Source organism: Megalops cyprinoides, chromosome 25 (assembly GCF_013368585.1).
Source record: "Megalops cyprinoides isolate fMegCyp1 chromosome 25, fMegCyp1.pri, whole genome shotgun sequence".
Lineage (NCBI taxonomy): Eukaryota > Metazoa > Chordata > Actinopteri > Elopiformes > Megalopidae > Megalops > Megalops cyprinoides.
Genome location: NC_050607.1, coordinates 7,288,215 through 7,302,744, shown reverse-complemented (window position 1 = coordinate 7,302,744; position 14,530 = coordinate 7,288,215).

The window sequence follows — 14,530 nt, the reverse complement described above, 5'->3', positions numbered from 1 at the left end:
TTCTCTTGATGTCTCTGTCTCCCGCTGGTGGGAGGAGCTTTCCAGCGGAATCTTCCGTGTATTCCTACCGCCACTGGGCCACAGGTGTGCTACAGCAGACAGAGGGGCAAATATCCATAAGGAAACAGGAGTGTGGCAGCTCTGGTAATCCCTTCCCCTGCCCCTAGGGGGTGCTCTCATACCATTCACAAAGAGAACCTCTCTAGTGCTGGGATAGGCCACACCCCTACTCACACACTCATTTCACTTTTTCTACTGCAGAAAAAAAATTTTGCACACTCACACACACACACACACATATACAGGCATATGTATATATGTATGCATGTTTGTGGATACATATGCAGTTAATTTTAAACTTACACACACTAATAATATTGTGCAGATGGGAGAGGGCACAGCTGGTACCCTGCCTGGTTAGGCCTCTTGTGTCTGTCCATTTACCCCCCGCCCCCGCCCCCCCGCCCCCCCTCCCCATGTTGTTAATTCCTGTGTTTATTGGTGGCAGGCAGATGCACAGCATAGATATATTGGCCTGTAGTAGCGAGAGGAAGACAAGGTCCTGGTTATATATTTTTGTATTGTTTGTGCTGAAAGTGTCTTACTGAAAACAGGTGTTTGGCGACCCAAAAACATGAGCCTGGACTCAAGCTAAAGGCACCGCAGGGGCCAGCAGATCCACTGTTACCGGTGCCTGTGCTGAATCTGAAAAACTGAAATCACAGGTCTGAAATGAAGCATGCCTGCAGAGATGAGCTCTCACCCCAGATCTCCCCAGAGGCAGGTGACACCTTTGTGATGAGCCACACATGTGCTCTAAAGGGAATATAATGCGCTAATGTGGGCTCTGATCCCCTACTGGCTGGAGGTCCCCAGCTGGCTGTGTGAAAGTCCACAGCAGGTCCTGTACAGCACCAGGGACAAGTGCCTCAGCCGGGACAGTAGGTCCTGTATAGAGCCATTCATGAGTATCCCAGCTGGGACAGTAGCTATTGTATAGAGCCATGCACAAGGCAGGTCATTCAGTTCAGGAAAGCAACCCGCAGGGACACCGGGGATGAGAGAGGAAATTAAAGTGGTGGTACTGTGAGGAAGCCGTTATCAGAGCGGAGAGGTGCTCCTTCACCCTTTGGGGGAGATGGGAAGTGTGATTTCACAGCCCAGTTTCCTGAGGGGAGCCCTCTTCTGACTGCCTGCTGGAATCTCCAGAGGAATGCCTCATTTTTTCCCCAACTTCTTTTGAATGTTAATTCTGTTTTTGTGTAGCTTTGTATTTTGATGATCCCAGTAGAGTTGAAAGGGTATGTTTTGCAGAACCTGCACTATTCTGTGAGAGAGGGTTGTTGACACCCCGTGCTAGGGGTTGGGGTCATGGTTAGGGTTAAGGTTAAGAGTTGGGATAGGCTCAGGATTAGGATGAAGAATCAGGTTAAGGTTAAGGCTAGGGGAAGGGTTGGTCTGTCTTCTTTTAGTTGTTGCAGCTCTGCTGCATCTAGGTCGTTACCCTGACCCTGCATGTGCTGTGTCCTTGAAAGTCCTGTCCTGTGGAGCTGCTGTGTGTTGGGCTGGCTGACCTCAGACCTGTTTTTGCACCTTTGACTGATTGAGAACAGAGAGAGGGCTCATGAGCACCCCCTACAGTATGTAGACATGCCTGAGGTATGTCATTCGTCAGTAAATCTAGCAAATACAATGTGCCATTGCATTGCTATGACAAACATCTAAATCAGTTAGTAACACTTTTAATTTCACTGTCACAATTTTGTTTTTATTAACGCTATAGGCAGAAGCAGTGGTTAAACGTTGTGTTGTTGGATTTTGTATGTTTGCAGACTGACTCCCACAGAGTAAAGTTCCAGAAGCACAGAGCACAGATAGGAGAGAAACAGGTAAAACTGTGTCTTCCTGTGTGTGCAAGAGGGGGCGCTAGAGTCAGCAGAACTGCAGGGAAAAGGAGAGGGGGGGGGTTGAGGGGGGAGGAAAGCAGGAGAGAGAGAGAGCCATGGGAGCCAGGCGGACCTCCACACACATACACACCGCTGTAGTCCCTTACAGCCTATCCCAAATGCATTAATTCACACACACACCCACACTCAATACTGCCTCACACACATACACACACACACTTCAGTGCAGCTTGTGTCAAACACATGCACGCATACACACACACACACACACGCGCACACACACGCGCACACACACACACACTCCTTTAAAGCCTTTCTCAAGCATAGGCACTCACACACACTTGCATGCAGACATACACACATATGCACACACTCACATGCGCGTACACACACTCCTGGATGGGGCGGGTGGGATTGGACCATGTGTCAAACTTGGGATCTGTAATATCTCCGCCCGTGCAGCTCCAGAATTCCTCCCAAAATAGGACGCTGTGTGTGTGTGTGTGTGTGTGTGTGTGTGTGTGTGTGTGTGTACGCGTGTACGCGCACACGCACGTGCATGCACATGCATGCATGGTTGTGTGTGTGAGAGAGAGGCATTAGGTCAGAAAGAGACATTGTGTGTGAGAGAAAAATACAGAGAGGGTGTGTGTTTGTGTGTGTGTGTGTGTGTGTGTGTGTGTCTGTGTCTGTCTGTATGTGTGAGAGATGGAGAGAGAGTTTGTGTGTGTGTGTGTGTGTCTGTGTCTGTCTATATGTGTGAGTGTGAGAGAGAGTTTGTGTGTGTGAGTGTGTGTGTCTGTGTCTGTCTGTATGTGTGAGTGTGAGAGAGAGAGTTTGTGTGTGTGTGTGTGTGTGTCTGTGTCTGTCTGTTTGTATGAGAGATGGAGAGAGAGAGTTTGTGTGTGTGAGTGTGTGTGTGTGTGTGTGTGTGTGTGTGTGTGTCTGTCTGTATGTGTGAGTGTGAGAGAGAGAGAGTTTGTGTGTGTGAGTGTGTGTGTCTGTGTCTGTCTGTCTGTATGTGTGAGTGTGAGAGAGAGTTTGTGTGTGTGAGTGTGTGTGTCTGTGTCTGTCTGTATGTGTGAGTGTGAGAGAGAGAGTTTGTGTGTGTGAGTGTGTGTGTCTGTGTCTGTCTGTCTGTATGTGTGAGTGTGAGAGAGAGAGTTTGTGTGTGTGAGTGTGTGTGTCTGTGTCTGTCTGTATGTGTGAGTGTGAGAGAGAGAGTTTGTGTGTGTGAGTGTGTGTCTGTATCTGTGTCTGTCTGTATGTGTGAGTGTGAGAGAGAGAGTTTGTGTGTGTGTGAGTGTGAGAGAGAGAGTTTGTGTGTGTGTGAGTGTGAGAGAGAGAGTGTGTGTGTGTGAGTGTGTGTGTCTGTGTCTGTCTGTATGTGTGAGTGTGAGAGAGAGAGTGTGTGTGTGTGTGTGTGTGTCTGTGTCTGTCTGTATGTGTGAGTGTGAGAGAGAGAGTTTGTGTGTGTGAGTGTGTGTGTCTGTGTCTGTCTGTATGTGTGAGTGTGAGAGAGAGAGTTTGTGTGTGTTTGAGTGTGAGAGAGAGAGAAAGGGAGAGAGAACCTCAATGTAATTTCGCTGTGGTTTGACATTTTCAGGGCTTCTTAAACGGGATTAAGACGCCATTTATGTTTGGCGCTCAAATTCTAGCCTCTCACCTTCTGAGCCTGCCGAAAATGCTGTTTGCTTCCCTCTAGATACGGGATATAATATGCAAATACAATTCTCAAAATTGCATTAATTATGCAAGGAAGCAGCTCATTGAAGAAGTATTGCTAATTTGTGGTATCACGGGACTGCCAAAACCCGAAAAATACATTGCGTCCAAAGTATTGCTTTGTGCAAGCCCTGCTCCATGTGCCCGAGCCAGCACTGGTGCAAAGCTGCTAGATCATGTTACAACCTCAGTGCCGATGCTAAATGTTTGGAACTGTGTGTTCGTCCAAACCAGTGCCGCTGAAATGTCCTTGTACACTTTTAAAATCCTTTTTCATGAATTGGTGAATGTATTAGCAAATGTTCTTGTGATTACAAATATATAGAACAATAACTGTGTGTTTAAACAGTAGCATCAGTTAGGGGACAGAGAATTTAAGGAACTAAATTGTGATTTAGTCAGACTGTTAATGAACTCTCATTACAGTATCATAACCACAGTTAAGATATCATAACATGTCATGCAGGGGTGTTCATATTGTTGACAACATCATACATATTTGACTTGTGTACATGGCAACACTGAGATGTCATGTTTTGCCTGTAGGGGGCAGCCTACCCCCTCTGTCTTTATGTGGAGGGGCCAAGCTCGTTAAAAGGCTGATTAAAAACCCCACTACCTCATAAGATAACTTGCCAACGTATTTATATTTTATGCATTGCGAGCAGCTGGTCCAGAGTTCTAGGTGTCCAGGTGCATACTCCCTTTTAAAAGGGTCAAGAACTCAGAGCATTCCCTGGAGATTAGAGCCACTTCACAACCAGCAGGGACATTGACAGCTGGGGGAGTGGGGGGGGTAAGACCTGTCCACTTCCCCTTAACCGATAAGCTCCCCTCACAGGTTATGGGTTAAACCCTCCCACTCGCCTTCCTGAGATCCTGACCCTCTGAGCCTGACTGACAGGGTGAGATATGAGGTCCCCTTCTCATTCTGCCAAACCGCAAGACCGTGTTTCTCTCCACTGTGTTGCCATCCTTCACAGGGGGGGGTTGCAGAACTGTGCAATATGGCAACCCATTTACTCATTGTGTCTGTTTAAAGGCCAGTGCAGACTCAGCGTTCATTGTGCTGGCTGAGGGAAGCACGTATGAACTATTCTAAAATTAAAGCCACGGCAAATCTGCCAGCCTTACACAGACACTCAGATATAAACATAAGTACTGTATGTGGTTAGATTCATGTTTTGAATTATATGGTTAAATTGACCCCTGCTCAAGCTAATGACCTTTCGAGGCACCTGGCGTTGCTGTTACAACAGATTGTGATGCAGGGTAACCGAGTGTGAAGCAGGGATATAAACTTTTCTTGTCGTTGTTGGAGTGGCATCTCAATGTTAACTCTGTCCCAAGAAGACAAATCAACACCATTAAGTATGTCAGTCTAGGAAGCATTTTGGTTCAGCTTTCCTGTTGTGGTGATGCCCCTCATCAGTGTCTTTAATGGGTATGGTGCCGTAGAGAGAAGTGGAAAATATTTATCCATGAAAAGTGACAGTAATTAAAGGGTCTTGTTCTCTGTTTGTTGCCTAACAAACTTTCTCAGACCAAATCCTTTCCGTTAGAAAAGAGAAGCTGTTACCAGAGCACTGCATGTACCGCGGGAGCAGACGTTAGCTAAGACTTTACCATGACCCCATTTTGTAACCGTTGAGGAGTCCAACTGTCTGTAAAGAGAAACAGATGAAACGGAGGCAGTCCCTTTATGCGACGCTGCAAACCGTGGCTGTATGACAGTGTTTCTGGAAGACGGTGTTAAATACCCACTCCTTACCCAGGAGTCACTAAAACAAAAGGATTCTTCCATCTCAGTCTGCAGTGTCCCCTGCGTGGTTTCATGACTCTGTGATTGATGTAGTAATGACATTTAAATCAGCAGTTAGGATGGCATTTGACAAATTATAGGTGATGGTTTAACAGGTCAAATTACATCCCAGTGTTTAAATGTTTAAATGTATGCTAGCAGTCTGAGAAGCATTTGACTAATTAAAGGTGTCGGTTTTAAACGTCAGTTTAAGCACTGATTTGTTCGTGTTATACACGTTTATGTGAACAAAACATTTTTGTTGTGCCTGTGTTGTGCTTGGTCCTTTGAGAAAAAGAGAAGAGTAAAGCCCAGTCAGAACTACACAGAGCACAAACAGAAATCATTAAGTGTTTTAAAATCTCTCACAGAAGGGCAAGAAGTTTCATTTGTACATTTCACATGTTGTCACATTTCTCTACTCTGCAATGTGAAGACTCCTTAAATCCATCACTGCACTGTAAATCTATCAACACCTGACAGAAGGTCCAACCGTGACCTCAGTATTATTTTTTTTTTCGACACCACTTTCACACCAATCGCTCTCTGAGGTACACACCCTCACAGCTGACGTGTCAGAGTCATCAGTGCCCTCTCCATAATGCGACCAGATATTTATTTTCCAGAAACTTCATATTTGCAGTGGAGAGTGAGTGAAACCAGATGTGTCAGGGGAGTGGTGTGTGTTGGATATTCGCGTTTGGGTTCGAGGCCAAGCTTGCGTGGTGTTTCTGAGGACACGGGGACCTTGCTGAGATAAGCGATGATCAATCACACACTGAATGACACAAGAAGTGGAGAAATGATGCACCTATTTGCTTAAATGTAGCCATATTGCAGACACATGCACATCTAATTGACGCCCACTGTCTCCTCTATATTTAGATACTAACCAATTGCGTAACAGCTCCGAAGGCTTCATATTGACTGTCGTGTGGAAAAATTCTAACAGTGAGAGCGATTCATTCAAATATTATTTTTAAATGAGCTTCTGTATCCTTGTGGAAGAAAACTGTAGAGCCAAAATGAAGGCTGCTCTTCATGGGCTCCAGGAACATCAAAGTCACACACGGATGTGATCAGGAAATCTGGGCGAGGGCAGCGGGGGACTGTGACACCCTCCTCCCCCTGAAAGCTCTCCAAATGGAGACCTGACAGGGCCTGTTTAGCTCAGGGTTCTGCCTTTAATTAGGAGTTTATTCACTCTCACAGAGCGCGTCAGCCTCTCCGTCTGCGCTCCCCTTCCTGTGGGTTCGGTTCCAGTAAATAGGATGTGTTTCGCTGACTCAGTGATTTCCCAGCGTCCTTTGCAGGTCACCTGCCTGTTGAGTCTGCTGTGGCGAGGCCGTAAACAAGAGCAGCCTAAAATGGACTTCATGAAAAAGAAAGGGCTGCTGTAACCTCTCAGTGAGGGGGCTGTGTCTCTCTCTGACTCACACAGCAATACACAGCATCTTCACAGAGAGGTGACTATCACTGTGAATCCACAACCCCTCTGTGCGAAGGCTGCGTCTCTCTGACTCCGTAACCCATAGCCCTCAGAGGAGTCTCTCTCTCTCTCTCTCTCTCTCTCTCTCTCTCTCTCTCTCTCACTGATTCTCTCTCTCTCTCTCTGATTCTCTCTCTCTCTGACTCTATAACCCTATATGTAACATAGTGGTCAAGGAGCAGAACTTGTAACTGAAATGTTGCCAGTTCAATTCTCCACTGGGGCACTGCTGCTGTACCCTTGGGCAAGGTACTTAACCCAGAATTGCCTCAGTAAATATCCAGCTGTATAAATGGACACTATTTAAAAAAAACTGAAACCAATGTAAGTCGCTCTAGATAACAGCATCTGCTAAAATGCCAATAATAATCATAACTCATCTGTGAGGAGACAGTGTCTCTCTCTGACTGCGTAACCTCTCTGTGAGGAGGTGGTGTGTGTCTCCGACTCTCTGACTCTGGGGGAAAATAATCAGGGAAGAACAGGGTGAACACTAAGGCAGCTTGCAGCAGCTGCTTTACAGAGGAGTCTAACACTAAAATAACCCTAAATTAAAACGTGTTTAAAGAGCATTCCAAAGCCACAGTGAGGAGGACTGATAATAGCTGATTGTGTTCTGAGTGGGACCTCTCCTTTTCCAGCAGTGAGCTCAAAGTAAGGACTGCTCTGTAAACAGTTTAAACTGAGGTAAAGAGTTTCAGGGGGGAAAAGCAAAGTGAAGACCCTCTGATTAAATTATATTGTGTGTTGCTGATGTTGCCAAGGCTTTGCGATTTTGCCTATTTGGTATCTCTTGTTTTTTTCATGCATTTTCGCCTCTGGCTTACTGACCAGCTTTGGGATGTTGGGATCAGTTTGTATGTAGTCGGTATACTTATGAGCCACTATTTAGCAGCCACTTTTAATGGCTAATGGCTGCATCATTTCACCGGAATGTGCTGTGCTCATCCGGCTGTGTGCCGGCTCTGATGTGTCTGTGTCTGCCGTGGACACCCCTGATCATGGAGCCCTGCTGTTGACTTACTGGCTGGCTAGCAAGGGCATCCGTCCTGTGTGTTTCATCCCCCGACCTTTTCTCCAGAGCCCCTCGGGATCCTGTCTCTGCAACGCTGAAAGGGCCGGAGAGTCACCCTGTGTCACAGTGCTCGTAACTGGCTCTGTACTTCCCACACTCTGCCTCACAACCACCTCTGCCCTGCTGCAGGCCCATCCATCCAGCCCACCAGAGAGCAACAGATGTGGTAGGTATAAAAAATTATAAAAACACAGGAAGTCTTTGTTATAATTTTTTTTTTAATTTAAGATAAGTAATAGGATTTGTAACAAGAAAATAGGAAGGCTAATGGGTTTTTACTCCCCTCTTCCCAGCAGCCCTACACCCCTGGCCCAAAAGTGCCATCTATAGGTAAAGTGTGTTGCACACTGTTCACCTACTGGCTAAGAGTATGCATTGCAGCCTTAGATTTATTCCTATATGCTGTATGGCACTCTAATCACACTGCACCTCACCACTAGGGTCCACCAAGGCCCCGGTCATGACCCATACTGAGACAACCCCCATCCTCCCAGTTCTATGCCAGGAGCAGAGCTATTGGGGAACACTTCCCCGCACATGCATGGCATGCTGTAGGGAGGAAATCATTTCTTTCCCATGTCCATCCGTATCCCACAAAGATCCCACATTCCTGCTGTGCGCACAGAACAATGTTTCCAAGCTATACATGTGGATATTAGCTAAATATGCCTGGAAACTTTGAACATGCGCCATTATAGGTATAATTATTGTTTGCGTGTCCTAAAAAGAGTGGGAACACAAGTAGGAGTTTATGCAATTATATAAAAAGCTGAAGGAAAGGGCTGGTAACTTTGTGTGATGTACTATGGCAAATAAATGCAGACAGCTGCTCCTTTTTGAAGCTGGTCTCCTCAGACCACCACCACATGTCAGGCTGGTGGTCTGAGAGCACAGTATTTGGCCATGAGACGAAGTCCAGACTTTGTCGTGAAAGGGAGGCTATCAGAAGAGCTGATCGGGATAAGAATCGCCGCGGTCCGTTAGCGGTAAGACTGAAGGAATGTTGAGTCATGGCCCTCACATCAGGCGGGACCCGCAAGCCTGCAGAGAGGGGGACGGAAAGCGTGAGACTCAGAACAGGTTGGGGCGAGCCCGGTTCTGGCCATTATCATCCATACGCATGTCAGACTTCTGCAGGATACAGTAACAAAACCAAGATGAGCAACATTTGAGCATATAGACATATTCTCCGATGACGTTTTTATTTACTTTAGTTTTCCTGCCTCTGTGTCCAGAGAAAATTTCTCCGTCTGGACCTTGACTCTGTGGCTCTGAGGTCTTTTCCCTTCCGGACATGAAGAATAGTTCACTGGTGAGGCTATCTGTGTGTGAGTGTTTTTCTTGGCACTTCTTTATTTGTTCTTTTCATCAGGCCAATGTTGAGTCATAAGCAGTTGTGTGCATATTAAAGGCTAATGTCCGAGCTTCAGGGGCCAAGACTTACCCAGAATCCCCCTGTCCATCATCCCACAGATTGACCCTCAGTTGACCTATGGCTAGGTCATGTCAGATGACTTCCACGTGCCTGTTAGACTATATAACACTTATCCGTCTGAGTCAAGCATGCTATCTGCGTGTGTGCGTGTGTGCGTGTGCGCGCGCATACAGGGGCCATCTGTTAAGTATGCATCGCAGAAAATATTCTCTCCAGTAAAGAAACAGAACAGGGGGAATGTAACCACTGCAACCCGTAAGAGAATCTTTCTTCTGTTTCCTTGGGCACTGCAGAAAGAGTTCACCTCTCATCATGCTGTATTTTTCCCCGAATAGACAAGACTTTCATCCTAGCAGCCACAGGACAATAACCCAAGAGCCGGAGAGGAAAGGGAACATGTCATACGGAGTTTTACGAGCCCAAGAAACATTCTCTCTCATGTAATGCAAAGAGACCAGAAAGAATACATTTACCTCTGGAATATGCATCAGGAGGCATTTTGTATGAAATGTGGTGTTAAGCCTCACGTTGTACCCTTTCCATTAGTGACTTGTAGGAATAGGAGCAACAGGAGGCTGAAAAGAGAATACCTGACCACAGTGGAAAAGTCATAAATAAAGGAGCACCCTGACAGAGTGCGGGTGGCGACGGGCAGACCTGGCAACCCGGAGAGTACAGGCAGTGCTCCCACTGTCAGCGCCAGGGAGGAGGGGCCAGAGCAGTGAAAAATAAGGAAAATAAAAGGAAGTCTTTCCCGCTAAAAAGTACTTTGGTTGTACCCCAAATCCCACCCTTTTGTATTTGGAAAGGAAGCAAACAGCACAGGCTGTTACCACTTTCCACAGCCAGCGCCGACATTTTAAACCCACCTCTGCACTGCATAGTTATTTATTCTTCATTCTTCTGTTAACTATTATTATCAGAACTAGTAGTTGTGGTTTCAATACTGAGATCAAAAGCAATATTACCATTACCGTTAACGGGATCATGGGTTTGTATCCCACCAGTTTGGGTGGCAGTGTAGCATAGTGGTTAGGCAGGCTGGTATCCAGAAGGTTGCTGGTTTGATCCCCCAGTGGGGAACTACTTCAGTACCCTTGGGTAAGATAGATACCCCAGAACTGCCTCAGTACATTTTCAGCTATATAAATGGGTAATGTGTAAACATCGTAACATATGTGAGTCGCTCCAGATAAGAGCGTCTGCTAAATGACTGTAATGTTCCACTACTAGTGGTAATAATTTTAAGTAAACAAGTTTGTTGTGTGTAATCTGACAGTAAATCGTTGGCCTTTGTCTATTAACTTTGGCAATATATTCAAATATGTCCTGACGTTAGGGCAGAGAAAAGGTCATGCAGAGGGAGACATTTCCAGCTGCTGTCTCAAATAGCCAAAGTCAAACCCACCCGCCCCCACCCGCCACCCGCAAGCTGGGGCCGTGCATTCTGCACTGTGAGTGCACACCTGGGAGAGGTGATACCGTGCCATCCTCCCCCAGAACCAGAGAAAAGATCCGCTGGGATCAAATGACTCCAAATCAAACAGGAGCCGAGCCCTAATCTCTCCAGCACCGTGGGGTGCGAGGGTGAGGGAGGGAGGGGGGAGGGGAGGGGGGGGCCGGGCAGCTTTGAAATGACTCAGTTTGGAAATTAGAAGCTGAACGGTTAACACTGCTAATGAAAGAGTGGTGAAACGAGGGTGGCTTTGATCGCCCCCCTTTTCCCCGCCCGTGGCAAGCTGATCAGAACGGAGCAGCCGAGCCCGTCACGTGTAACGCCGCTGCCTGGCACATAGTGAATACAAAGCTCTGTAATGTACTGAAGTGTGAGGGAATAATGCACCTCTGTTATGAAGGGAGGCCTTCACAGTGCAGATGCAAGCGAGCTGTACAGACCTTGCCATCTCAATCCTTTCAGCTTCCAGCTGCATGGACCACTGTGCTGCCATGGGCCAGGCCTGTCCTGTCAGGCCCCACCCCAATGAGGCTCGGCCACAAAGCTTGGCTGGATACCAGTGAACAGGGCTGGAGGGTTAGCACAGAACAAAGAATCCATTTGAATGATTAGATTGGGCTAGGCTCTAACCCTCTCATTGTTGGAAACGGCACAGGTGAGCCATTTTGTTTTACAGTTGTACTCACTGTCCCTGTGCCTGCATGCGTACCTGTGCCCCCCTTTCACATTCATATGTATAGCAGTCATATGTGGCAGTCATGATGCAAGCATGTAGAGGTGGCCCTCTTCCCCTCTGATTGGACGTCTCTAGAATCATAAACATTACGTTTATAACTATCTATTACTTAAAAAGTGGGAACCCAGGTAACGGTACTTTGCTTAAGTGAGAACCTTGCAGAAAAAGAAGTCTTCTGTGGCAATGTGCATGGAATTATCATCTGACAACAGCAGGCCAACTCCTGTTCTAGGTTGTTTTGTTTTTTTTTTTTCTTTTAACTTACCAGCATGTTGTGGATAGATTTCCTGTGGCGGATGTTTTAGTGCTAAACGGTTGCTGTCTTACACTGATCGGAAATTCTTGTTAATAAGAACAATATTTTTGAGTAGAATCTCAAATTTTTTCCCTCCCAGATAAATTCCTGTTAGGTAACATTGGAAGTGTGCATATGGTGTGGTCTTAATGGCATGTCTGTCTTAGAACAGAGTGTTCCTTTTGGTATTCATAAAGCCTTCTTAGGAAATGGCAAGTGGAGAGTTAAGAGAGAGAGAGAGAGAGAGAGAGAGTGTGTGTGTGTGTGTGTGTGTGTGTGTGTGTGTGTGTGTGTGTGTGTGTGTGTGTGTGTGTGCGCGCGCGCGCGTGTGTGTGTGTGCGTGTGTGTGTGTGTGCGTGTGTGTGTGTGTGTGTGTGCGTGTGTGTGTGTGTGCGTGTGTGTGTGCGTGTGTGTGTGTGTGCGTGTGTGTGTGCGTGTGTGTGTGTGTGCGTGTGTGTGTGTGTGTGTGCGCGCCTATGTGAGTATAAGTGCGTGTGTGCACGCATTTGTGTGTGTGTGTGTGAGAGAGAGATTGTGGGTGTATAGGTGTAAGTGGGATATGAAACAGTTTCAGGAGTTACACCACACAGAAGCAGAACCATAAGAAGGCCGTCATCTTGAGGTGAACCATCCTACCAGCAGTAGTTTCCCCTGTGTCGGTTTCCTCTGTGTCTGACCGCATTCCTGACGGACACACTGCACTAACAGGGATTCTGGAGCACGGCCCTGCGTGCGGCTGTTTTTGCGATTTTGTCTCTCTCTCTCCCCATCACCCCCTTGACTCTCTTCCTTCTCCCACCCACACCCACAATGATTTGAATAAATGTCCCACAATTGCTTGAAGCAGTACATTCCAGTCTTGCAAAACTAAAAAAAAAAAAAAAACACCCAACATATTTGCAGTACTTGTTGATAGGGCCAGGAGGAACATTCTGTTTTATTTTCGTCATCACCACCTGCCTTTAGGATGTGATTGCTTTCTCTTTGTAATGTTTTTCCCACATTTGCTCCATTTTTTTGATATATCATGACACTGGGTGCTGGGTGTAGTCCTCCAATACATTCACACACATTGGGCGACCATTTTTTTATACTACAAGCCCCACAATGCACTGTATGCTGATTGGAGGATGGGTGTGTCTCCTATGGTATCGCATTAGAGGCTCATAGCTGCCTGACAATTCACAGGGTACCTTAGAGCAATCAAACAAGGAAGTCTTCCCAACAAACCTACCCCTATCTCTGGAAGAATAAATGTTCTGCCACTTTGGGCTTCCGGTTAATGTTGCCTACATGCATGGGTGGGCTTGAACCCGAGCCATAGGGCTCAACCTGCACTTGGGACAGGCACCTTAGATGAATAACGACCTTACTTTTTAATCACAATGATGTATTTCGTTCTGTTGCCAAGTCAGATACATAATACTGCAGCTAATTTTTGGGGTACCTGTACTCCACAGTGCCAGACATCTTATTTCAGGTGAATTCAGGTGAAGTGTCTTCTTTTGATTAGCTTCAGTCTGGCTTATATAAGGGAAAATCAAGCGCAAAGTTTCTCCACAGAAGTACAAAAAGAAGAGCCATCTTGAGGTATAATGCAGTCAAAGAGATCTACTTTAATTCATATTCACAGTCCATGTGAATTCCAGAAGGTTTCACCCAAATATGCCAGCAGAAACAATGATTTAAAAGCAGCAGACTGCAGCAGTTTTCATGTTAGCTAGACGTTGGATGAATAATCATTTTGAATCAAGGCATTATACTGCTCAATTTACTGTTCACATTGGAAATAAATGGCCTGAATAATGAACTCTAATAAGCATGAGCTTAGACACTGGTGCTGTTTTACGCTTTTGATTTGATGTTGTTAAGCAAATGCATGTCTTAGCAAAGCTTTGAGGAAGTAATCCCTAATGTTACTGAGCACCTTGATAACATTTGAGAAATGCCGTTAAATCGTCATGACAAAATGTGTTGGTGAAGGTATAAAAAGGCGTCTGTCTTATTGAATTAGTAGAATGCATTGCAATATGTGGTGCGGGTTATCCTGCAATTAGAATGATTGAAGGGAAATGAAGAAGCAACTTTATGAGACGTAGTTTTGATGTTTGGCCGTCTTTGCATGGGGTCCTCTGAGGTCTGAACCCAGGGCTGAAAGCCTGCTGCTTGTGCTGTGTGAACACTGTACAAAGGTCTGTGTGTGTAAGGGGGCAGAGCCATGGCTTTCTGCTGGGTCACTCTCACGAGGCCACAAATGAGCATGCTAGTCTTTTTACTGCCCGTCTGGGCATGGTTAGCGTGACTCTGGTGTCTCGCTGTGGCAGCAATCTGACATACCGTCCAGTCTTGGTTTGGCTTGTGCATACATGGTGTCCTAACCGTGAAACCCCAATTTGGAGCGATCACAATGCTAACGCTAATTAGCACATGAAAAAGGCACGGTCTGTGGATGGGGAGGATGGAATCTTTTTCCCGTAGCCATGTTGGCTCTGTGCTTCTGGTTTCCTCTTCCTCAATACTCGGCGTGGCAGTTGCCTGCCGCTTTCCATTTCGGAGCCAATCTCCCCCTGCTCGCAGTCGCCTTCGGAAATCTGTTTTGTCTATCATTCAT